Here is a 26,195-nt window from a genome sequence, read left to right on the forward strand (position 1 = left end):
ATGACCGGTACAGATCGGACGACCGGTGCAAGAGCACCAGAAGGGATTTGACGAACGTCCGGTCTTGACGGACGTCCGGTCTTGACGGACGTCCGATGGCCTCTCTTTTTTTGTTATTTGTATATATATCTTTTCGAGGAAGATTAGGGTGCCATAGTTGGTGCTAATGGCAATGATGGAGAGATGATGAGTTACATATGTAGTAGGATGCAAGGACATCCTAGATGAAGCAATGAGTTTCCTAAGCCAACAATAATAAACACATATACTGCTCACATGTTGTTTTAATGACAAGGCGGTGGCTGATGCCACCATGTATGAGTATACGTGACATGACACTGCAAAGATTTGAACTTTGGGTCCATAATCACTACGCCATCATTGAAAGCACCATAGTTAGAGTAACATGGTAGCTTTGAGAGTGTTTGTTCTTTTTATGCATTTCATAGGGTGAGAGAACGCATGAGTTGAGTGTCTCCCCCTAAATATATGCCTACATAGAGATAGGACATTATGACAATGCATGCATGAGTACTAGTTTTCACATAATGTTGTCAAGCTCCAAGATACCAAGTTCACGCCTAAGTTGGCAAAATCTTGCCTCATCCAATGGCTTGGTGAAAATATCTGCAAGTTGCATATCTGTGCCAACATGAGCAATGTCAATATCACCCTTCTCCACATGATCTCTCAGGAAGTGGTACCTAATGTCAATGTGTTTGGTGCGGGTATGATCTTTGGGGTTCTCAGCAATATTAATGGCACTTTCATTATCACATAGAAGAGGCACATGTCTATAGGTGATACCGTAATCCTTCAAAGTTTGCCTCATCCATAGTAATTGAGTTGCACAACTGGCGGTTGCAATATATTCAGCTTCGGCAGTGGAGAGGGCAACACAATTTTGCTTCTTCGAGGACCAACTTACCAGGGAGCGTCCAAGAAATTGACATGCACCGGAGGTGGATTTACGATCCACTTTGTCTCCAGCTCAATCCGCATCCATGTACCCAATGAGATCAAACTTAGCATCCTTGGGGTACCATAGACCCAACTTTTTGGTGTGAACAAGGTATCTAAGAATATGCTTAACCGCCTTATGATGGCTTTCCCTAAGGGAAGCTTGAAATCTAGCACACATGCATACACTAAACATGATGTCTGGTCTAGATGCACAAAGATAAAGCAATGAACCAATCATAGAGCGGTATTTAGATGGGTCAAAGGGGATACCGTTTGAGTCTTCAGTGAGTACAATTTTGGTTGGCATGGGTGTCTTGCATGGGCTAGCATCAGTCATGCCAAATTTTGCTAGGATATCCTTGAGGTATTTGGCTTGAGACAAGAAAATTCCTTCTTGAAATTGTTGAATTTGAAAGCCAAGGAAGAACTTCAAATCCGTATTGAGTGACATTTCAAAATTCTTGGTCATTGATGCCGCAAACTTCTTGCATAAATGAATGTTAGGAGAACCAAAAATGATATCATCTACATAGATTTGGCATAAGATCAAATCACCTTTGTCCCTCTTAGTAAAAAGAGTGGGATCGATCACCCCTCGCACAAAACCATCATCGAGTAGAAACTTCTTAAGATGATCATACCAAGCACGAGGTGCTTGTTTGAGGCCATACAAAGCCTTATGAAGTTTATACACATAGTCTTTGTGATCGGGGTCAACGAACCCAGGTGGTTGTGATACCTATACTGCTTCTTGTAGAGGACCGTTAAGGAATGCACTCTTCACATCCATTTGATGTAATGTAAAGCCATTGAAAGCAGCATAAGCAAGTAAGATGCGAATGGATTCAAGACGGGCAACGGGGGCAAAGGTCTCACCAAAGTCCAAACCTTCAACTTGTGAGTACCCTTGTGCCACTAACCTTGCCTTGTTGCGGATGATTACGCCATTCTCATCTTGCTTGTTCTTGAAAATCCACTTTGTTCCAATGACGTTGTGTTCCGTAGTTGGCCTCTTGACTAATGACCACACTTGATTGTGCTCAAAACTATTCAACTTTTCTTGCATAGCAATGAGCCAATCGTTGTCTATCAATGCATCTTGTACCTTGAGAGGCTCAACACTAGACACAAAAAAGAAGTGAGCACAAAAGTTTGTCAATTGTTTACGAGTGACTCTACCTTCCGATATGCCGGTGAGGATTTTATCAACATCAACACGACCGGCCACGCGAGGCATGATGGAGGTTAAGGTTTCGCGAGGTTCAACTTCATGTCCATCATCCACGTCCTCAACATATGGATCATTAATGTGTGGTGGAAAATCTTCTTCTTCTTCTTGCATTTGTTGAGGTTCATTGTCAATGATTTCACTTTCTTGTTCTTGCCCTTGAGGATGATCTTGTTCTTGATGATTATCATGAAGAGGAACTTGATCATCATCTTGTACTTGGACTATGGGCATTGATTTAGTAGTAGGGGATTGTGGTGGTATGGGTGTGGAAGAAGTTTGATGGTGTGTGAGGCCTTCATCTTCTTCTTCATCATCATGAGGGTCTTGTTCCATTGGAAGAAGTCCACCAACACCCATTGTCAAGATATCTTGAGAAGAATCTTCTTCACCTACATCACTTAGATCAACTTGCTCCCCATGGGAGCCATTAAATTCATCAAACACCACGTCACAAGTTTCTACAACACATCCATTGGATTTGTTGTAGACTCTATAGGCGTGAGAGTTTGATCCATAGCCAACAAATATGCCCTCCATAGTTTCAGATTGAAATTTTCCTAACCGCTCTCTTTTGTTGAGGATGAAGCATTTACACCCAAATACACAAAAGTACTTGACATTTGGCTTGTTCCCTGTTAGGAGCTCATATGGAGTCTTTTCCAATATCGTGCGGAGGAAGAGCCGATTTGATGCATGACATGCAGTGTTGACGGCCTCGGCCCAAAAACTATGTGGCGACTTTTATTCATCCAACATGGACCTTGCCATCTCCACAAGGGTGCGGTTCTTCCTTTCTGCAACACCATTTTGTTGGGGAGTGTATGGAGCTGAATATTGATGCTCAATCCCTTCATCACTAAGAAATACTTCCAAGGTGTAATTCTTGAACTCGGAACCATTATCACTTCTTATTGCCATGATTTCTTTGTCAAACTTGCGTTGTGCTTGCTTGGCAAAATCAATGAGGTGATCTTCGTCTCGTCTTTGGACTTGAGGAAAAACACCCATGTGTATCTTGAGTAACCATCCACAATGACAAGTCCATATTTTTTTCCACCAAGACTATCCCACGAAGGAGGCCCAAAGAGATCCACATGAAGGAGCTCCAACGGCCTTGAAGTAGACACAATATTCTTGGGTGGGTGCTTTGATTGATGTTGCTTCCCGGCTATGCACGCACTACACACACGATCTTTCTCAAAAGAGACATTTGTTAGTCCAAGGATGTGATTACCCTTTAAGAGATCTTGAAGATTTCTCATGCCGACATGGGCTAGCTGGCGATGCCATAGCCACCCCTTGTCGGCCTTGGCCATTAGACAAGTTGCATGGAATGTGCTCTCTTTCGAGAAATCAACTGTGTAAAGGTTGCCATCCAACTCTCCAACAAAGGCCACTTCAAGAGTATCTCTCTTAAAGACTTTCACATCCGTTAGTCCAAAAAGTGTATCATAACCAACAGAAGCCAATTGGCGAACAAAAAGCAAATGGTATTTGAGGGATTGGACAAGCATCACATTTGCAAGAGACATGTCGTTTGTGATGGCCACTTTTCCCAATCCGAGTACCTGTCCTTTTGAACCTCCACCAAACATAATGTTCATAAATGGTTGAATGGCTTCCATGAAATCGTAGAGCAACTTGCTGTCTCCAGTCATATGATTGGTACATCCACTGTCAATCACCCATTTTACTCCACCAGAGAAAGAGACCTACACACAATTATGACTTGGTTAGAGGCACCCATTTTGCAATGGGACCTCTCAGGTTAGTCACAAGGGTCTTAGGGACCCAAATAGCATAAAACCGAAATGCATTTCGAGGACCAACAAACTTAGCAAAAATTTCTCCATCCTTATTCTTACGAAGTACATAGGATGGAGGCAGGAACACTTTTGGCTTGTTGAGAGTAGGCATGCCCCTTATGGCCTTCCCACTAACAACCTTACCTTTCTCCTTTTGCCCTTCACGTACAAAAGTTTCTTTCAAAGGAGTGGTGCACTTTTGAGAGGACGTCTTCTTCTTGCTTGTGCTTGGATCAAACCCGAGTCCCTCTTTGGCAAACACCTCATTGTGTTGGCTCAACACCTCATTAAGGTTCTTTTTCCCTTGAGCACATGTCATGAGTCCTTTCTCAATTTGATCTTTGAGAAAGCGATTCTCTTCAAGAATAGACGCTAGATCACTACTAGAGTTAGTAGTACAGGCATCAACATTGATAATAGGAGAAGAGTAAGCCCTGGCTAGAGTTTTAAGATAAGTAAGCTTGAGTGTCTCAAAACTCTTTGTAAGGAGGGTGAGCTCTTCTTCCTTGGTCTTGAGGGACACGGATAGGAGCTCACAATCCTTAGAGAGAGAAGCATTAGACTTTACAAGTTTACTTTTATCATTCATCAACTCTTTGCAAGAGTTGATAGCCTTTTTCAAGGAGGCAAGATCCCTAGTATGAACATCAATGTTTGCACCAATTTTTAAGCATAGTTCATCATTGCGTGCTTCCTCATATTGGACTTTCCGCTCAAGGATTTCATATTTTTCCTTTTCCTCGGTGACGAGGGTTTCGAGTTCCTTAATGGAAATGGTGTGCTTACTCACCATCTCCATAAGCATACAAAACATAGTGAGCTTCTTTCCTTTAAGGGAGCACATGAACTTATTTAATTTAGCAAGCATAGGATCATTTATATCATCATCCTCATAACTATCCTCCGCATCAAGATACTCATCACTAGAAGTAGGAGGAGTGAGAAGTGGAGGGTTTGATCGTGGGGTTACCTTGACCTTGTCAGGAGAGTGTTGGTCCTCTCCATCTTCTACCACGGCCTTCGCCATGAGGCACTTGTGAGCGTTGCCCTTGTAATCTTTCATGTAGTTGTAGGTGACAACTTCACCACTCTTGTTTACTAGCCTCAATGTGTTTTGAGAATCTTGAGCAACTGCGGCAACACCACTAACATCATCTGGATCGGATTCTTCTTGAGCAACAATTGCTTTCCCATCTCTCTTCTTGAGCTTGGAGTTCAACGGATTTGGCAGCTTCTTCTTGGGAAAGGTCTTGGGAAACCTTGGTTTATCTTCTCCCTTCTCATAAGGGCACTCATTGGAGAAGTGGTTGGTTTCTTCACAGTTGTAGCATTTTCTTACTTTCTTCTTTTGAAACCTACCCTTGAATTTTCCCGCGCTAAACTTCTTGACAAAGAGAGCCATGTCTTCATATGAAGGGCCCTCATCAGATTTAACCTCATCACCATCTTCTTCATCATCATCATCTTCTTCTTCACTTTGCTCATCTTCACATACATGCTTGGCCTTCAATGCAAGATTGATCTTCGACGATGGAGTACCATGCATGGCAAGATGTTTTGTAGCATTTTCCTTTGACTCTTCAAATAGTTGGAAAGTGGATATGATGTCATCTGTAGTCATTTCCTTGAAGGCATGGTGTTGTCTTATGTCCCATACCATCTGATGGTGATATGGAGCAAGTGCATGGAGCAACTTGTCCACAAGGAATCGCTTAGTCATGTTAGATCCATCTTGTGCCTTGTCACACTCACACGACTCAATATCAGCGGTGAGAGTCATGAGACGCTCAAGGAGTTGATTTGGAGTTTCACCTTTCTCCATACAGAAGTTTTGCAATTGTCCCTTGGCAATTTCATATTGAGCACTCCGGAGGGTGGAGGTACCGGTCTTGGATCTTATAATACTTTCCCATAATTCCATGGCACTTGTGATGTGTATGAAAGGTCTCCTTTACTTTTCAACCATACCTCTCCTTATACACATGATTGCAGTGTCATTGAGATTCTTGTCATAAATTTCTCTTGGTGTAGGATTCTTTGGATCAACCACATGGTAACCATACTCCAAGATCTCTAGCATCTCATCGTTTCCATATCGAAGATGATCCTGCATAGCAACTCTCCACAAAGCAAAATCGGAAGTGGCATCAAGTAAAGGAGGTTTGACTTGAGAGTTATATTTTGGTTTCTCAACTTGGGGTCTTGCATAAAGCCAAGGAACACTAGAGTGTTCATTGCTAGGAGGTTGTTGACCAAGTGACAGAGTAGGCACAGTTGGCCTCGAGGCCGCACCACCCGAAAGTGGTGCAAGCACCGTGGACAGTGTGGCTATCCTCATTTGGACCAAGGCCTCGACAGAAGCATCATGCTCTTCCTTTTGCTTAGCAAGGGCCCGTTCTAGATCCTCAGAAGTAAAGGTCTTGACTTCAGAAGAAGCCTCGCCTTTATCCTTCGGATCTACAACAAGGGGAGTCCCATCGGGGTTCATCTCACTCTAGGGCGGTTAAGCCACAAGAATAGAGCACGAGGCACTGATACCAATTGAAAGGATCGAGATGGACCTAGAGGGGGGGTGAATAGGTACAACTACAAATTTTAATTGTTACTTAACAATTTTTAGGCAATAATGCGGAATGTGAAAGTGAGCCTAACAATTGCAAGTGAAGTACTAAGTACTAAGCAGGTAACACAAGTAGTAACTAGGCAAATACAAAGTGATGAAGTAAGTGCTAAGAGACAAGTAACCACAAGTAGAGAGTTAGGGTTAGGGATAACTGCAACTCCAGGAGACGAGGATGTATGCCGATGTTCACTTCCTTGGAGGGAAGCTACGTTACCGTTAGAGAGGTGGATGTTACCACGAAGGCACACCAACGCCACGAAGGCTCACCCTATTCTCCCTTTGAGACAACACCACGAAGGCGTTTCTCAACCACTAGTGGTAGACCTTGGGGTGGTCTCCAAACCCTCACAAACTTTTCCAGTGGGTAATCACAAAGGTTGGTTCCTCTCCGAAAGACTCCTACCGCCTAGGAGTCTCCAACCTCCAAGAGTAACAAGAATGATGGGAAAAGCTCAAGACTTGCTCTAGTCACAAATTCCTTTGGTGCAAAGAAGGGGAAGGAGTGGATCAATCACTTGGTCGGACAACTTCTCCCAAATGCTCTCAAATGCCTTGGGGATCTAAGATTTGGTGTGGAGGAGTGAGAGAGAGAGAGTGTAATGTGTTCTAGGCTTTGTTCAATGTGAGTGGTCCACCCCCTCATGAAGGGGAAGAAAGGCTATATATAGTGGTAGTGAAAAAGCTAGCCGTTTGGCCACTTTAAGGCACAGGAGCTGCCGGACGTCCGGAAGGTACCGGACGACCGGAGACATAGATCGGACCGGACGTCCGGCCGGGCAGCCGGTCGTCCGCTCGCTGGAGTATAAATCTGGCCGTGAAAACAGCACATGTAGCTGTCATCTGGAAGGCGCCGGTCGTCCGGAGCCCGGACGTCCGGTTTCATCGGACATCCGTTAATTTTAGTTCTGTTGGAGTGCACCGGATATCCGGAAGTGAGCGAACGTCTAGTGACCGGACATCCGGTGTGACCGGTCTTCCGCTAATTTCAGTTCTGTGCAGACTCACCGGACGACTGGAGAGAGTCGGATGTCTGGTTTGTTGAGAGAGGCCGGATGTCCGTAGACTTTGGATGTCTGGTGAAAGTTGGACTTTTTAGCTTGGAAACCTACTACCATTTTTGCACAAGTTAGAGGAAGAATTTATGAGATGGTATGAGAGGGAATTTTGTGGTTTTGAGCAAGTACTTTCGCGAAATCCATCGATCCCCTCTTAATAGTGCGGGATCCCTACACTCAAGAGCAAAACCGAAAACAAGGAGCCGAAGCTTTTTATCTTTGTCTTGTGTCTCTGCTCTTGGGTGATATATGTTGTTATGTCCTTAGTCATGATCCACACACACACACATAGCCCTTGGGACATAATCCCGAGAAATACTCGATAAACATGATCAGTCTCAATATGCATGTTGTCATCAACATCAAAATACGATTAAGGGCATGATTGCACTTTCACGCGCGTGAACAGTGGATCTCAGATCTAAGATCCGGACGGTTGACTTTTTATCCCCGAAATCCTAATATCTTGCCCTTGTTCATCGCATCGTAACTCTGCATCCGTAGCTCCGTTTTGGGCATATAGCATATCAAAATGTTTGTCTCGGAGAGCACATCATTTCATCTCATTGCATCGTTTTCTTTTGAGTTCATCTTGATGCCCGAAATGCTGTTGGAAGAATGCTATTTGAGATATTTGTCAGATCTGCTGCTCCAATTAGATATTTGTCATTTTTGCCATGATTATTGTGTGCATGACATGCCCCAAAGCTCTACATATGTTTTGTTACATGTTTTGCCATATTTCCAGAGATGCAACCCATGTATTTTTGTGATGTGTGTGGTGACTAGCACAAGCTTGCAAAGTGGTGCATTCGTTAAGGCTGATTTCAGGGAATTAGAAATTTCACCAAGTCCTTGCTTTGTTTATCTCAATATGGCATATGTTCATGTTGTTTCCTAGTGATCCGTGCCTCTTTTGAGGATGATCAGTAAGGATGTTTTGTTAATCTTGTAGTGCTCTATCCATCCATGTCTTTGTTTGCAATTATGGAGCACCCTAGCTTGAGTCAATCGAGCTCTACTGTTGCTATTTCGTGAATCTGGGCAGATTGTCTACTTGTTAACGATTTTGCCGAGGATGTTGTAGTTGATCCGTGCATGCTATGTTATTGTTCTTGCCATGTCTAGCTTGTATAATGTGTATTCTTGATGGGTGTATGCTTAGATTGTCATGACTTGCTCTGTAGTGAGTGCATCGAGCTCGTAAACATGCCTACTTGATATCTGTTTTGCATGCTCCAGTTTTTCACTAAGTCTGTGATCTGATTATGTTTTTGCCATGTTCACATGCTTGCAAATGTATTTTCTGATCCCTTTTGGCTTAAGGCCACTAAGGGACTTTTGTTAAGCTCTTTGAGTAGCTCCATGCCATGCTTTACTTTGCCATGCTCAGGTCCTGTAGCATATAGTTTTCATGCTCCAAAGAGTGCTATCTGATCTGAAATTCCAGACAAGTGTTAATTTCACTAAGTCTGAAATCTGTTTACCAAATGCATTTTTGCCATGCTTGTTTGAACCTGTTAATGGATGAATTGGCCGTAGCTCAGTGTTCATCTTTTGTTTAGCATAATGAATGGATCCCTTCCATGTATTTTGTTGTCATGGTTGAGTGCTGTAGCATGTTCATCTTGTTGCATTTAGATGGCTACTTGCTGTAAATCGCAGACCGGTGCCATATTTGATTTGCTTGCCATTTCCAAACCGTGACTCCGATTCCGGTGATCTTTATATTGTTTTCAAGCGATTTCATCTCACCTTTCCAGTGGCACACTTGGATTTCCAAGTTGAGGCCAGGTTCATTCATTCCTTGTCAAATCTTGCATATGCATCACATATCGCATCCCGCATAGCATACCATCTTTGCATCATATTGTTTGAGCTTTGCACGTGGTTGATTGTGTTCAGTTTGCTTGTTTGTCTTGTTTGGGTAGAGCCGGGATATGAGTTCGCTAACGAGGAGCCCATTGAGTTTGCTTTCGAGGATCCAGTCAACTCTGACAACTTTGCAGGCAAGATGATCATACCCTCGAAATCACTACTATATTTGCTTTGCTAGATGCTCGCTCTTTTGCTATGCCTATGCTACAATGCCTACCATTTGCTTATAATGCCTCCCAAATTGCCATGTCAAACCTCTAACCCACCTTGTCCTAGCAAACCGTTGACTGGCTATGTTACCGCTTTGCTCAGCCCCTCTTATAGCGTTGCTAGTTGCAGGTGAAGATTGGAGACCGTTCCTTGTTGGAACATTATTTACTTGTTGGGATATCATTATATTGCCATGTTATCTTAATGCATCTATATACTTGGTAAAGGGTGGAAGGCTCGGCCTCTCGCCTAGTGTTTTGTTCCACTCTTGCCACCCTAGTTTCCGTCATATCGGTGTTATGTTCCCGGATTTTGCGTTCCTTACGCGGTTGGGTGATAATGGGAACCCCTTGATAGTTCTCCTTGATTAAAGCTTTTCCAGCAATGCCCAACTTTGGTTTTACCATTTGCCACCTAGCCTCTTTTTCCCTTGGGTTTCCGGAGCCCGAGGGTCATTTTATTTTAACCCCCCCCCCAGGCCAGTGCTCCTCTGAGTGTTAGTCCACCTGTCAGCTGCCGGTGGCCACCAGGGGCAACTCTGGGCTGGCCTACCCGTACCTAGGACAATCTGAGTGTGCCCTGAGAACGAGATATGTGCAGCTCCTATCGGGATTTGTCGGCACATTCGGGCGGTGTTGCTGGATTGGTTTTAACTTGTCGAAGTGTCTTGTAGAACCGGGATACCGAGTCTGATCGGAATGTCTCGGGAGGAGGTCTATTCCTTCGTTGACCGTGAGAGCTTGTCATGGGCTAAGTTGGGACTCCCCTGCAGAGATTTGAACTTTCGAAAGCCGTGCCCGCGGTTATGGGCAGATGGGAATTTGTTAATGTCCGGTTGTAGAGAACTTGAAACTTAACTCAATTAAAATGAATCAACTGTGTGAGTTACCGTGATGGTCTCTTCTCGGTGGATTCCGGGAGGCGAACACGGTGTTGGAGTAATGCTTGCTGCAGGTTGTCCTCTAGTTACTCGTTCGCGCTTTGCCCTCTCTTCTCGCTCTCTTTTGCGAATAGGTTAGCCACCACCTATGCTAGTCGCTTGGTGCAGCTCCACATATTTACCTTGCCTTACCTATGAGCTTAAATAGTCTTGATCGCGAGGGTGCGAGATTTCTGAGTCCCTGTGGCTCACAGATTACTTCCAAACCAGATGCAGGGCCTGATGACTCCGTTCCAGATGACGCGCTTGAGCTCAAGTGGGAGTTCGACGAGGACTCATGCCGATACTACGTGTCTTTCCCTGATGATCAGTAGTGGTGCCCAGTTGGGGCGATCGGGACCGTGTCGCATGTTGGGTTATCTTTTATTTTGGCGCCGTAGTCGGGCCATGAGTGTTTGAATGTTGTAATGCTATTTATGTACTTTGATTGATGTGGCAAGTGTAAGCCAACTATGTTTCTCCCCTTTTATTATCCATATTACATGGGATGTTCTGAAGATTGCCTAACTTGCGACATTGCTTTCAATGCGGTTATGCCTCTAAGTCGTGCCTCGACACGTGGGAGATATAGCCGCATCGAGGGCGTTACATCCTCTTCTCTTGCGGTCTGGTCAGGTCAAGTTATTCTCCCTTAGTATATTTTCAATCTGTTAGGTCAGGTCTACTTGTTCTTTTTTACTATATGAAGCTGTCATCTGCGAAGTATCATCACTTCTGGAGCTCTCATATTTTGAGTAGTAGGCCACATTATATTAATGCACACACAAATTACAACATGCATGGCACCTCTTAGAAGAATTGCAGAGATAGCACGAAGGGGTTTATAGGGAGGAAATATTCGATTAGAATCACTTCAGCATTACAAAGATAATCTCACTTGTTTTTATGTTTTCATGCATGTTAGGTATTGAACATTATCAAAATGAATATGAGAATGGGCGCACAAGAGCAATATTGCGGAATAATCCACTGGCTAAAAACTTGTCTTGGTGGAGGATGGCCTATCTTATTCACCCATCCACTGGCTCTAACTTGGCAAGGTTGTATTGGTCGCACATATTTTGCATCTGACCTCTTACATTACTTCTACTTTGTTACACCATCTGGTTAGTTTAAGCATCATATATGAGTATATGTTATACCTATCCATTTTTTGTACCTATTCCATGTGTCGTCATACTATGTTTTTCCAGTCAAATGTTGTTCTTTCGTAATAGATGTCCAAAAGGAAGAGGGTGAGTGCAGATCCTCAAGGATTACAAACTAGGTATTTGGAAAAGGTAGTGATACCTGTTAAATCAGATAGATCAACAACCACAGAAAACACAGGCCCAACTATACCAGACTTTACCCCTACTCCAGTGGCCAAACCCTATTAGAACTGTTGAGAGCCCATCGCCAGGTACTGTTTATGATATCAATTCAAAATTTGAACTCCTAATTTTCTGTATGTGCCTTACCTTCTCTCTTGTATGAAAACTAATTTCAGATGAATCTCCTTGCTCAAAGGATCATAGGATCTCACGACAATACTGGGCTCTGCATTGCTCTTGTCAGTACCTCTTGCCCTTTGTCAGCATACTTACACTCATTGCTGTTTGATTATGTAGCATCACTGTAAATGTTTGCTTCTTTATCCTCCTTTTGCTTGAAATTATAAGATCTATATTTACTCTTATATAAATGTAGAATTAACACAATGGTTATGAAGTTTTGGATTGCTCATGTAAGTACCTGTTGTCATGTACTCCCTATGTATCGAATTAATTGTTGATCGATTGGATGTATTTAGAACTTAATAGTGCTAGATACATCCATTTGAGCGACAAGTAATAACGAACGATGGTGGTATTATTATACATGCATCGTGAGATAGTTGATTGTCTAGCATTACTCTGCATCTTATCTGCCCTGCCCTCCACTTCCTCCAAATAATCATGTCTTCATTTTCTCTTACCAAAATGTTGAATAAAGCCAATGCCACTCCACACGTTGATGTCTGCATTCCTCTTGTCAGTACCTTTTGCCTTGTAACGATGTACTTAATTAATTGCTATTTGATTATGTATCATCAGTCTGCACCTGAGCTTCATTATCCTCCATTTCTTCCAATATTATTTGATCTATATTTACTCTTTGCAAAATGTAGAATAATGGCAATGCTTATAAAAAAATTTCTTTCGGGAATTTATTGAATTATCCGTCCATCAACATGGAAAAGGGCTTTGTCCAGCCCATGTTAACATGTAATGTAAGTTCATCCTTCTCTAGCCTTCAAACTTTGTTCTAGTATAGATTTGGATAGGCATCATTTCCTCCACTTCTGTTTACATCTGATTGGATGTTTGCAACAACTACCAGTTTTAAATTGTAGTTGTAAAAACATGTTCCTTATGCAGAACAGATCCATTTATTTGCTTATATAATTGTGAAACCTGTTACATGTCTCCTTGTTTCTCTTTCAGAGTCGTATCTCTTATGCTAGGCAGAACTTTAGGAAAGATAGTGAGACAAACCATCTTGAGGACAGCGAGATGACCCCAAGGTCCTGTCTTGATGAAGACAGTGAGTTGAAGCTACTCACCAGCAGGTGTGAGACAACCTCTATGCAGTCGTTGCCTCAATCAGTTCGACTTCTTCAGTCTCAACATAAAGTGGAAAGGCTTGCTTCAGCTCAGCTCTAACTTGAAGTCAAAGATTTAATGAAGATGTCAGGGGACTGCCTTGCACACTATCGTGCTTATAGCTAGGGATGAAGCATCTATCGTTGACACAACTAAAGTCTCATCAGCTTGTTCGGCTGCTTCCGAGGCCCGACCTTGCCAGGTCTATTGCCTTTTGAAGTCCTCTCAGTTTTGTATATTCTTTTGTCGGCACGTTTATATGCACTGGTGGCGACCTTTGATGCCCAGTGTATGTAATACGCGGTCATGTTGCGCTTTATTATCACCGGTAGCGAACTTTGGTTCCCAGTGGATGTAATATGCCATAATTTCTTTATTGTATAGTCTAAGTTTATTATTTAGGCTAGAAGGTTCAGTGGATCTCAGTGTTGTCGGTCTTCAGGCCGGCCCGTTACTCATATGGGCCAAAAACGTGGGCCTATAATCATCTTGGGCCATTAGTAGGTCTAAACCTATAGTAGTTTCCCGCCTTTAACAGGCCATGGGCTACATATTTACTGTAGTGACACCTGGCCTCCTAGGGGCCGTACAAATAAAGAGCCTTCTACGGGCCGTAGAAACAATGGGCCTTCTATGGGCCATATCATCAATGGGCCTTATACGGGCCGTATGATCGATTGGCCAAACATGGGCCAAAAAACAGACCGCATTATGGCCGTAAACGGGCTAGAGTTGGAGTCGTCCGTTCATGGGCCGACCATAACGGGCCATCGTTAATAGGCCGTATTTGATGACGCTATGAAAACGTCCCAACGTATTAACGGGCCACAAACGGGCCGATTGTAACCATGGGCTGAATTTGCCCCACAAGCAGAAAATGGCAGTAACGAGCCGTAAGTAACAGAATGCTGGAAATGAGCCCAAGAATAAATGGGCCCTGAGAAGGCCAAAAGATAACATGGGCTGCAAATGGCCCAATGGATTAATGGGCTGTTAATGGGTATAAAGTGATACACTGTTCATTACGGGCCAGTTTCACCACGGGTCGTTAATGGGCCAAGAGTTACAAAGGGCCTTATATGGGCCGAAAGACGTCATGGGCCATACATGGGCCAGAACTTAAAATGGGCTGGAATCATATTGGATGGCCCAGATGATGCTACTGGGCCTAATTCGGGTAGGTCGTAACGGGCACTGGGTTATGATACGTCTCCAACGTATCTATAATTTATGAAGTATTCATGCTATTATATTATCAACCTTGGATGTTTTATATGCATTTATATGCTATTTTATATTGTTTTTGGGACTAACGTATTAACTAGTGCCCAGTGCCAGTTTCTGTTTTTTCCTTTTTTTGAGTTTTACACAAAAGGGATATCAAACAGAGTCCAATTGATGTGCCAATTTTTGAGGATTTTTTATGGACCAAAAGAAGACCCCGGAGTAAAAGAGTTGGGCCAGGAGAGTCCTGGGGCGTCCACGAGGGTGGGGGTGCGCCCACCCCCAGGCGCGTGGGCCTGCCTCGTGGATGCCTCGGGCACCTCCTTGACGTGAGACCGATGCCAAAAATTCCTATAAATACAGAAACCTCAGAAAATTAACCTAGATCAGGAGTTCCGCCGCCAGAAGCCTCCGTAGCCACCGGAAACCAATCTAGGCCCTCTCCGGCACCCTGTCGGAGGGGGCCATCATCACCGGAGGGCATGGAGGAGGATCCCGGAGGGTCCATCATCACCATGAAGGCCAAGGACCAGAGGGAGAACCTCTCCCCATCTAGGGGGAGGCCACGGAGGAGGAAGCACAAGGGGGATAACCTCTCCTCCTCTCTCTCGGTGGCACCGGAGTGCCATCGGGAGGGGAATCATTGGCGCGGTGGTCATCCTCATCAACATCACCATCATCATCACCATCCTCATCTCTTTTACGCGGTCCACTCTCCCGCACCCTGCTGTAATCCCTACATGAACATGGTGCTTTATGCCACATATTAGGATCCAATGATGTGTTGCCATCCTATGATGTTTTGAGTAGATTTCTTTTGTCTTTGGGTTGATTGATGATCTAGATTGGTATGAGTTGTATGTTTTACTTTGATGCTGTCCTATGGTGCCCTCCGTGTCGCGCAAGCGTGAGGGGTTCCCGCTGTAGGGTGTTGCAATACATTCATGATTCGCTTATAGTGGGTTGGTGAGTGACTGAAACACAAACCCGAGTAAGGGTGTTGTTGCGTATGGGATAAAGAGGACTTGATGCTTTAATGCTATGGTTGGGTTTTACCTTAATGATTTTTAGTAGTTGCGGATGCTGAGTTCCAATCACAAGTGCATATGATCCAAGTAGAGAAAGTATGTTAGCTTATGCCTCTCCCTCATATGAAACTGCAATAGTGATTACCGGTCTTGTAAACGATTGCCTAGGACAACTCCGCACACCGATCCACCATTATTCAACACTCGCTATTTATAATATTTAGTAATATATTCTAAATTTATGATAACAGCACCTACTTTTATATTTTATCTCTCCGATATCATACAAAGTTATCCTCTTCATACCCACAACATAGTTTTATTTCTTGTTGCTAGTTGGAAGCAAACGTTCGGTGTACGTAGAGTCGTATCAGTGGCAGATAGGGCTTGAGAGAATATTGATCTTACCTTTAGCTCCTTGTGGGTTCGACACTCCATACTTATCACTTCCACATTTGGAAATTTCTACGATGATTCCTTGCACTTGGGGGTTATCAAGCTCTTTTCTGGCGCCGTTGCCGGGGAGCAATAGCGTGGGGTTGATATTCTCGTGTATGCTTGTTTGCTTTCTTCACTAAGTAGATTTTGTTTTTCCTTTTTGTTTCTGTTTAGTTGTGGGTGAAACATACAATTTTTTTAAAAGAATGAAAATACCAAAGAAAATACTTGCCTCTCATGCCTAAAATGTTTTTCAAAAAGAGAAGTGATTGGAAAGTTATGCATTGAAGAAGTGAGGGTCGACCTTGAGCACTTGTGTTCATGCTCACGGAAACAATGTAGAATTTTTCATGGAAGTTTCTCTGTAAATAATTATCCCCATATATATATCCATTGTATTATAAAAATAATGTGCCAAGCTTTGGTTTCAGGGTGATTAGATTGCTTGTTTACTATGTGCAGAACAAAAACAGAAACTTTGGCTGTAGCGCGTGATTTTACATTTTTTACTGCAAAGTAAAATGGGTCTGAAACTTTTTGCACATTACTTCTGTATAAATGTTTCGAATTTTCAAATTTATTTCATAATTTTTGGAGTAACAGAAGTTTACAAAACCTTCAGATTTCTACAGACTGTCCTGTTTTAGACAGATTCTGTTTTTCGTGTGTTGTTTGCTTATTTTGATGAATCTATGGGTAGTATCGGGGGATATGAACCATGGTGAAGTTGGAATACAGTATATATAGTTCTAATATGAAATTGGAATGAATTTTCAACAGTACCTAAAGGTAGTGATTTGCTTTATTATACTAACGGATCTCACAAAGTTTTTGTTAAAGGTTTTTGTGGATGAAGTGTTCGAAGAACGAGGAGTTACCGATGTGAGAAGAATAAATATAGGCAAGAGCTCAAGCTTGGGGATGCCGAAGGCACCCCAAGTAAATATTCTAATGATACACAAGCATCTAAGCTTGGGGATGCCCCGGTTGGCATCCCATCTTTCTTCTTCAACAATTATCGGTATACCTCGGTTTTTATTTCATTCATATGATTTGTGTCCTTTGTTTTTTTGTTATTACTTTATGAACCATGCTAGTATGAGATAGCCCTTCATTGATTTATATAATGCTTCATGTGCTTCACTTATATCTTCTAAGTATGATCGTATAGAATTGCTCTTTGTGCTTCACGTAAATCTTTTGAGTATGGTTTTATAGAATGCTTCGTGTGCTTCACTTATACATTTTGAGCTTGGACATTGATTAGTTTATATTAATTGTAGAATGCTACATGAACTTCACTTATATCTTTTGGAGTATGAATAATACTATCATCTAAAGCGGGTTTGGAAGAGTGTCAACTCTAGGAACTAGTGATCCCGCTATTCCGAATGAGAAGAAGTTTGCTTATGAGGAGAGTAGAAAAATTTCTATGCTCGTAGATCGTGAAAAGAATGATTTATGTGATTGTTATGTTGTTGAATTAATTCATGATGCTACTGAAAATTATTATGAGGGAGGAATATAATATTGTAGGAGTTGCAATAATATCAAATTTCCTCTCTATGTGCTTAAAGTTTTGAAGTTATCCTTGTTTTTCCTTCCTATGCTAGTTGATTCTTGTTCCCATAAGTTGTGTACTCACAAAATCCCTAGGCATAGGAAGTGGGTTAGGTTTAAATTTTCTAGTCATATTCTTCATGATTCTCTCTTTATGTTTCAATTCTTATCTTTTATGTGAGCATCATTGAAATCATCATGCCTTGCTAAAAGGCATTAAAGAAAAGCGCTTGTTGGGAGACAACCCAATATTTACCCTTAATGTTTTTGTGTGTTCTCATGATTAAGATACCGTATTAATCATGTATTATAGCTTTTGTTTCAATAAAGTTCCAAGTAAGACCTTTGGGAAGACTTGGGTGAAAGTTAATGTGATCTTCCTGTAAAAAAGCAGAAACTTTGCGCTAACGAGATTTGCTTCCATTTTTTTATTGGAGAGTGCGATTAGGTTGATTCCTTTTGCAGAAGATTAATAGACAAATTCCTCACGTCCACCAATTTATTTCATAATTTTTTAAGTAGCAGAAGTATGGTTAGTGTTCAGATCATTACAGATTGTTCTGTTTCTGACAGATTCTGTTTTTATTGCATAGTTTGCTTGTTTTCTAGTTTCTATGACTTATATTTCTCAATATAAATTGTAGAAATGATATGGTACAGTTGGCATTGTGTGAGAACAATTATGAACCTTGTCTTTGACAGTACCAAAGTGAATGGTTTACTCTTTATCATACTAACCTATCTCACGAAGTTCCGTTAAGTTTTGTGTGATTGAAGTTTTCAAGCTTTGGGTGAGATATCGATATGAGGAGAATAAGGAGTGGAAAGACCCTAAGATTGGGGATGCCCGAGGCACCCCAAGGTAATATTCAAGGAAGACTCAAGCGCCTAAGCTTGGAGATGCCCCGGAAGGCATCCCCTCTATCCTCTTCAAAACTATCGATATACCTTTACTCGGAGCTATATTTTTATTCATCACATGATATGTGTTTTGCTTGGAGCGTATTTTCAATTTTATTTGCTGTTTGAATAAAATCATTGGATCTGAATTATTAAATGAAAAAGAATCCATCCATGTCTAGTTAATTATTTGACTACTCAGTGTCCTTCACTATTATCTTTTGGAGTAGTTTGTCATTACTCTTTATCATACTAACCTATCTCACGAAGTTCCGTTAAGTTTTGTGTGATTGAAGTTTTCCCAGTCACGACGTTGTAAAACGACGGCCAGTGAATTGTAATACGACTCACTATAGGGCGAATTCGAGCTCGGTACCCGGGGATCCTCTAGAGTCGACCTGCAGGCATGCAAGCTTGGAGATGCCCCGGAAGGCATCCCCTCTATCCTCTTCAAAACTATCGATATACCTTTACTCGGAGCTATATTTTTATTCATCACATGATATGTGTTTTGCTTGGAGCGTATTTTCAATTTTATTTGCTGTTTGAATAAAATCATTGGATCTGAATTATTAAATGAAAAAGAATCCATCCATGTCTAGTTAATTATTTGACTACTCAGTGTCCTTCACTATTATCTTTTGGAGTAGTTTGTCATTACTCTTTATCATACTAACCTATCTCACGAAGTTCCGTTAAGTTTTGTGTGATTGAAGTTTTCAAGCTTTGGGTGAGATATCGATATGAGGAGAATAAGGAGTGGAAAGACCCTAAGCTTGGGGATTCCCGAGGCACCCCAAGGTAATATTCAAGGAAGACTCAAGCGCCTAAGCTTGGGGATGCCCCGGAAGGCATCCCCTCTTTCGTCTTCAAAACTATCGGTATACCTTACTCGGAGCTATATTTTTATTCGTCACATGATATGTGTTTTGCTTGGAGAGTATTTTCAATTTTACTTGCTGTTTGAATAAAATCATTGGATCTGAATTATTAAATGAAAAAGAATCCTCCCATGGCTAGTTAGTTATTTGACTACTCAGTGTCCTTCACTATTATCTTTTGGAGTAGGTTGTCATTTACTCACGTGCTTCACGTATATCCAATGAATAAATGGTTGAATAATTGAATATCATAAATCTGAATTTATATATGTTTCATATGCTTATGCCATGGGGAGTAATGACTTCACATAGAATAAGTATAGGTAGTAAACTTATTGAAAGTTAGCAAATGTAGAATTTGTCACTTGAACAATTCATGAAAGAATATTGAAGGAACAGAGATTTCACATATAAATATACTATCTTGGACATCTTTTGTAATTGTGAGCACTCATTAAAATATGACATGCTAAAAGCTTGATGTCGGACAAAGAAGACAATGTAATGGGTTATGTTTTCTTATATCCGAAATAAAGTATATTGTCTTGGATCATCCAACATGTTGAGCTTGATTTTCCCCCTCATGCTAGCCAAATTCTTTGCACCAAGTTGTGACAGCCTGATTTTTGCCCTCTCTTATTTGCCCGATTTTCATTTTGATTTATTTTGAATGTTGTTTTTTTTAATCTTTTCATATGGACTTAAACACTTGGGTACCCTTGGCTTTCACCCAAGTGCATCAGTCCCCTCTCTAATCATCATTCCCCTTCTGATCCACCTCAAAATAATCTTGGGAATATTTTTCTTAAATGAAAAATATTCATTTTTCCTCTCTAAAACCCTAGCTAGTTCAATGAGCTCCAAAGCAACCCTCATTTTTCTGGCCCACAAAAATCTTAGAAAATTCCCAAATATTCTTTGAACCCTAGGGCACCTTCCTGAGCAAATATTTCATCACTTTTTGGAATATTTTTGCTACAGAAAATATTTTCTATTCTGGACAGAAATGGTGGTTTCTACAGCAACTACCATTTTACCCACTCCATTGTGTCTGAATTTTCTTGTGCATCATCACCTTGGTAGATGATGGCTAGCCTCCAAAGCACAGCCCCCAACTCCCAGCCATTTGACCTCAGTAACGTCTCAAAGTTACTAATCAAAAACTTACCTGGCATGTAAAATCTTATCTACTGCATCTGGAGCCAAACCAAAGCATGGTAATCCTCAAAACTACCACGAACATCAAGCCAGACATGATCTTTGGACGTTGGTCGGCCTGAGGGAGGAGTTCACGCGGTGACCACGCGTGTCCACGATGCCAGCATGCTTGTCGGCACGCTCTGGGTGCCGCCGAGCACTCTATTCGCGCATGCTCGCTTCCCTCGTCTGCCCGAGCGTGCCAAACTTCGCCACCATCCTCGTCTCAACGCCATTACCTCCCCCCTAGTGCTCGCCGACACCGGAGCTCGCCGCAGCGAGCACGGGCACGGTGCGGCCAACCCAATAGTGCGGTGCGCACTGTGCTCGTTGCCTTCTCCTTGTTCCTGTGCTCGTCCCCGTTCGCCAACAGTCGCCGCGTGAGCTACGTCGCCTTCTCCCCCTCTCACTGACACTGCTCGCTGCCAGGCGCCGTGGACAGGTGTCCACCGGCAGAGCCCGAACCCCCCTCTCCGCTCACCTATAAATGGAGCTGCCCCCAGCCTCCTCGAGAACCATCCACCACTCCCACACACCCCACAAGCGCGTAGGAAACCGTCGCCCGGCCGGGCAAGCCGCGGGCAGCCGCCCTCGAGCTCGAGCTCGCCGGCGATCCCCTCTAGTCGTCGCGGTAGCTCCAGCCCCACCTAGGCCAGGCCGATCCTTCCAGGGCCTCCGCCTCTCTCCGGTGAAGCCATCCCGTCCCCCTGGAGCCCCTCAAGTTGCCTCTGCTCACCGTCTTCCTCATCTCCGGCAACCACCGCCCTCTGCCTCCTCTTGCGAGGTCGATTCCGACGCTGTCCGACCACCCCTAGCTACACTACGGGTACGGGTAGGTGCGCCTCAACCCCCTCTCTCGGTCCCTCCCTCTCATTTTTGCCAAGGAGCCCTCGTCACCGGCAAGAGCTCCGGCGAAGCCACGACCCCCTCTGTTTCCTTCTCCCGTCCCTCTCACCTGACTAGCGGGGCCCGCTAGTCAGCCACTCAGTACGCGCGCGAAGCAGTACGAGTGGTGGCGCCCTGAGGCTTTACGCCTTCGACGTCACCCCCCTAGTCTATTTTATTTAAATTCAAATTCAATCCATTTCCAGAGAGCTTCAAACAGCTATAACTCTTCAACCATAAATCCAAATGAATTGATTCTTTTTGCATTATGTTCTTTGTAAAGAAATCTAGCAGCTCACCAAAAATGAGATTTTTCTGAGCTGTCTAGAATTTCTGGTGATTTTCAGAAGAGTTCTTGATATTTTCTTCTTGTGCTTAAATTTATTTTCAGAGGGTGAGGCTTGTCTTGAGGATAACTAGAAGGCTTGTGAACCTCATCTGCACTAAGGAAAGCCACAACAACATTTTCATGGTGTCATTTCAATGTTGATGATTTTCTTACTTGAATGAAATGATTAATCCATGCATTTAAATAACTATTATTTTATTTATATTCTGTCAAGTATTTGTTAGTCATTATGCTTGATTTACAGAATGTTTGGAGCTAGTTTAGTTGGTAAACAAAAGCCAAGTCCTACTGGTGGTAATGATAAAATGACTTGTTATGCATATGAGTAATTACTTAAAGTTATTTTCTTGCATAAATAAAATAGTAAAATTTGCTAGAAAATATTATGTTAAGTGCTTGTTTAGCCATTTACAGAATGTTTGAACCTAGCTTGGTTGGTAAAGAAATTAGGATTTGATTGTGGTGATGGTAGTAAATTTTTGCTATGCATATGAGAAATTAATTGAAGTTATTTTCTTGCATGAGAAAATAATAATACTTGCTACACAATATATCGTTAAAGTGAGAGTTACCCTATCCAGGAAAGTAATATGAGTTGTTGATGCTTATGCTTAGTGTGAATATGGTTGACATCATTTATTTTCATTAATATGTGATGCATGTGTAGTATTGTATTTCATGGCATGCTATGACACCGGTCATTTTCATTTTAAGTTGAACCTGAATATAACTCAACTTGAATATATTGTTGACTGGGTCATGGTGCCGCTGAATCGAGATTTTCCTAGTGCAACCACATTTGCCTTTGTGGGAAGGCCTTGATTTGGTCCATTGACATGCCTCTGGTCGGTGCCTCCAACTAGGGAAGGTTATGGGCATGCTTAGCCTGGCCCGGTAAGCAGGCATAACCTTGTGTGCCCGTTGTTGAGATTATGGTACCGGGTCCCCGAGTGGGATCGTTTTGGCCACGATGGTGGTCGTTGTGTCTTTGGTAGACACGGGGCCACCCAGGACTGGCCCGTTGGGGATTGGGTCAGAGTGGCCGGGAGAGTGTCAGGGCAGTGGAAGGGTTTCGTCGGAATGCCATTGGTCCACCCGAATGGGAATGTGAGGCCATGGGTTCCGTGGTGTGGGTACAGTCTGCTACCTCTGCAGAGTGTATAATCTATCGATAGCCGAGTCCACGGTCACGGACGCCTCGTAGTAGGTCCCACCATGAGTCAACGTTTAATAAACTTTCACACTAAGTCATGAACTTTGCACTGTCGATGATGGCGGAAGGGCCATCGAGATGTTCGAGACCAAATATTGGTCGTGGTTGTGATCGCCGTAAGGATCACGAGTTACTCTGGTCAAGACTATGATGGTGGTTGGTTTGTGATCCGAGAACTATCACGGTTGGTAAGTCGGTCCCGAGGGACGTTTATCACAAGAGCATGATCACAACATGTTGGAACATTATTGCATTAATAACTGGTTAATGATCATGATATTGTTTGTCATTATGATTATGACTGTTGTGAGCTCGCAAGTACATTCAATGTACTGACTTGGCGTGTCATGCCAAATTTCAGGAAAGTCGCATTGGAAAGGAGCGCTGCTCAAGTGTAGATCGTGTCCACATCGGTGTCCCTGTGCTATGGAGTTTCTGCTACGACGTTGTTCCGCTGTCGTGTAGTTGTTTTGATTGAGGCCCCCTTTGTGTTCACTAAATAATGTACATAATGTTCAGCCGCACCGTGCTTGCTGCTTGGCCTCGACATCTGTTGTAATATAAACTCTGATCCACTAGTATCAATAAAGCGGATGTTTTTCTGTACCAAGATGTTGTGTGTTGCCAGAAGACATGGTCTCTGGGCTGGCAATGCAGGGTAAACTGGTCGCTCTGAGCCGGGGTGCCACACAAGTAGAGATACTACTTGTGCTTCCAAACATTCCTTAAACCAGTTTTGCCATGAGAGTCCACCATACCTACCTATGGATTGGGTAAGATCCTTCAAGTAAGTTGTCATCGGTGCATGCAATAAAATTTGCCCTCTAAATATGTATGATATATTAATGTGGAGAAAATAAGCTTTGTATGATCTTATGATGTGGAAGAAATAAAAGCGACGGACTGCATAATAAAGGTCCATATCACAAGTGGCAATATAAAGTGACGTTCTTTTGCATTAATATTTTGTGCATCCAACCATAAAAGCGCATGACAACCTCTTCTTCCCTCTGCAAAGGGCCTATCTATTACTTTTATCTTCTACCTTATGCAAGAGTCATGGTGATCTTCACCTTTCCTTTTTACATTTTATCCTTTAGCAAGCACATTGTGTTGGAAAGATCCTTATATATATATATATATCCAATTGGATGTAAGTTATCATGAACTATTATTGTTGACATTACACTTGAGGTAAAAGTTGGGAGGAGAATCTATAAGCCCCTATCTTTCTCTGTGTCCGATTAAAATTTTGAACCCATAAATATCACGTGAGTGTTAGCAATTGTGAAAGACTAAATGATAGTTGAGTATGTGGAGTTTGCTAAATCAAAGCTCTGACATGGACCCTTCCTGGAAATAAGATGAATTGCAATTGTTTGATGACTGAGAATATAGTTTGTTAGTTTCAAGAAAGTTTATGATCTATACTTTAATATGTGAATAGCTTGTTACTTGATCATGAAAAGTATTATGAAGATGAGTTACTATTATGATATATAATGATGCTATAAAAAGTGACTGAAACTATCATTGATGAAACTTATGCACTTGCTAGCATTCACACTTCATAAATTATTTCTTTTATCATTTACCTACTCGGGGACGAGCAGGAATTAAGCTTGGGGATGCTGATACGTCTCCAACGTATCTATAATTTATGAAGTATTCATGCTATTATATTATCAACCTTGGATGTTTTATATGCATTTATACGCTATTTTATATGATTTTTGGGACTAACCTATTAACCTAGTGCCAGTGCCGGTTTCTCTTTTTTCCTTGTTTTTGAGTTTTACATAAAAGGAATATCAAACAGAGTCCAATTGACGTGCCAATTTTTGAGGATTTTTTATGGACCAAAAGAAGACCCCGGAGTAAAAGAGTTGGGCCAGGAGAGTCCCGGGGCGTCCACGAGGGTGGCGGGCGTGCCCACCCCCCAGGCGCGTGGGCCTGCCTCGTGGATGCCTCAGGCACCTCCTTGACGTGAGACCGATGCAAAAATTCCTATAAATACAGAAACCTCTGAAAATTAACCTAGATCGAGAGTTCCACCGCCAAAAGTCTCTGTAGCCACCGAAAACCAATCTAGGCCCTCTCCGGCACCCTGCCGGAGGGGGCCATCATCACCGGAGGGCATGGAGGAGGATCCTGGAGGGGCCATCATCACCATGAAGGCCAAGGACCAGAGGGAGAACCTCTCCCCATCTAGGGGGGAGGCCATGGAGGAGGAAGCATAAGGGGAAGAACCTCTCCTCCTCTCTCTCGGTGGCATCGGAGTGCCATCGGGAGGGGAATCATCGCCGTAGTGATTGTCTTCATCAACATCACCATCATCATCACCATCCTCATCTCTTTTACGCGGTCCACTCTCCCGCACCCTGCTGTAATCCCTACTTGAACACGGTGCTTTATGCCACATATTATGATCCAATGATGTGTTGCCATCGTATGATGTTTTGAGTAGATATCTTTTGTCTTTTGGTTGATTGATGATCTAGAGTGGTATGAGTTGTATGTTTTACTTTGATGTTGTCCTATGGTGCCCTCCATGTCGCGCAAGCGTGAGGGGTTCCCACTGTAGGGTGTTGCTATACATTCATGATTCGCTTATAGTGGGTTGGTGAGTGACTAAAACACAAACCCGAGTAAGGGGGTTGTTGCGTATGGGATAAAGAGGACTTGATGCTTTAATGCTATGGTTGGGTTTTACCTTAATGATATAGTAGTTGCGGATGCTTGGTAGAGTTCCAATTATAAGTGCATATGATCCAAGTAGAGAATGTATGTTAGCGTATGCCTCTCCCTCATATGAAACTGCAATAGTGATTACCGGTCTTGTTAACAATTGCCTAGGACAATTCCGCACACCAATCCACCATTATTCCACACTCGCTATTTATAATATTTAGTAATATATTCTAACTTTATGATAACAGCACCTACTTTTATATTTTATCTCTCCGATATCATACAAAGTTATCCTCTTCATACCCACAACATAGTTTTATTTCTCGTTGCTAGTTGGAAGCAAACATTCGGTGTACGTAGAGTCGTATCAGTGGCGGACAGGGCTTGAGAGAATATTGATCTTACCTTTAGCTCCTTGTGGGTCTGACACTCCATACTTATCACTTCCACCTTTGGAAATTGCTACGATGATTCCTTGCACTTGGGGATTATCAGGTTAG

This window comes from Triticum urartu, chromosome 6, assembly GCF_003073215.2.
Source record: "Triticum urartu cultivar G1812 chromosome 6, Tu2.1, whole genome shotgun sequence".
Taxonomy (NCBI): domain Eukaryota; kingdom Viridiplantae; phylum Streptophyta; class Magnoliopsida; order Poales; family Poaceae; genus Triticum; species Triticum urartu.